The sequence below is a fragment of the Colobus angolensis genome, unplaced genomic scaffold (genome assembly GCF_000951035.1).
Source record: "Colobus angolensis palliatus isolate OR3802 unplaced genomic scaffold, Cang.pa_1.0 Scaffold10, whole genome shotgun sequence".
NCBI lineage: Eukaryota > Metazoa > Chordata > Mammalia > Primates > Cercopithecidae > Colobus > Colobus angolensis.
Genome location: NW_012110919.1, coordinates 4,230,442 through 4,231,781, shown reverse-complemented (window position 1 = coordinate 4,231,781; position 1,340 = coordinate 4,230,442).

Here is a 1,340-nt window from a genome sequence, read left to right as displayed (position 1 = left end):
CCCTCCCTCCCTCCCTCCCTCCCTTCCTTCCTTCCTTCCTTGTCTCTCTCTACCCTGCTCAAGCCATCCCCCCCACCTCAGCCTCCCCCACCCCCTCAGAGTAGCTGGTACTGCAGGTGCAGGCCACCACGTTCAGCTACTTTTTGTATGTTTGTAGAGATGGGGTTTCGCCATGTTGCCCAGGCTGTCTCATACTTCTGGGCTCAAGTGATCCTTCCGCCTTGGCCTCCCAAAGCGCTGGGATTACAGGTGTTTACCACCACGTTGGCAGAATTTTATTTCTTAAAATGATTTTTGCTGTTTTTTCCTTTATCTTATATTGCCTAAGGACTTTCTTTTTCTTTTTTTAAAAAAAATTTTTAAGTAAACAGGGTCTTAAGCCTCCAGCCACCCCTTCATCTCTTACATTTCCCTCCAGCGAAATTGTAATACTATGCACACGCCTGGGTCTCCTTGTCCTTCACCAACTTTGGCTCTAACTGGGGTCTTGAAATCCCTCCGCCATCTATATACAATAAGAAATCCAGATTATTCACTCCAGCTGGCACTTTTTCTGCTACACAGATTAGCTTTTTCATGAACAAAAACTGTCACATCGATCTATTGGAATTTTATGGCTGCTGAATGGAATTTATTGAAACCAGCTCAGCAAACTAGTGTTTCTATGTCTAGTCATGCCCCAGGAAGGGTCTGGACTTAAACCCCAATATGAAAAAGCTTTCAAATCCCAGCACTTTGGGAAAACGAGGCAGGAGGATCATGGGGGTCGGGAGTTCGAGACCAGCCTGATCAATATGGAGAAACCCCGTCTCTATTAAAAATACAAACTTAGCTGGGCGTGGTGGCGCATGCCTGCAATTCCAGCTACTTGGGAGGCTGAGGCAGGAGAATCTCTTGAACCCCGGGAGGCGGAGGTTGCAGTGAGCTGAGATCACGCCACTGCACTCCAGTCTGGGCAACAAGAGCGAAACTCCATCTCAAAAACAAACAAACAAACAGCCCTCTTGCTTGAACAACGTCCCCTGCAGTTACTTTCTGGGCACGAGGGATGCCGTAAGGGCTCCACTTTGCTTATGTCCGTGCGAATCTTTGACTCATCCTGACACGGGCTAGTTCTAATTGATATCCGTCTTGCTTCCTGGGGATCCCTGAGGAATTTTTAAGAGAAAAATGCAACTTGTTTTGTGCACGGAAAACCAAGTTTGGCTAAGAGAAAACAAATAATAATGAAAGAAAAGCGCATGAGAAGAATAAAAATGAAACACAAGCACCCTTTCCTTTAGGGCAGGGCGGTGCAGAGGACGGAAGGACAGTGGGAGAGGGTGGGAAACGCAGAGGAG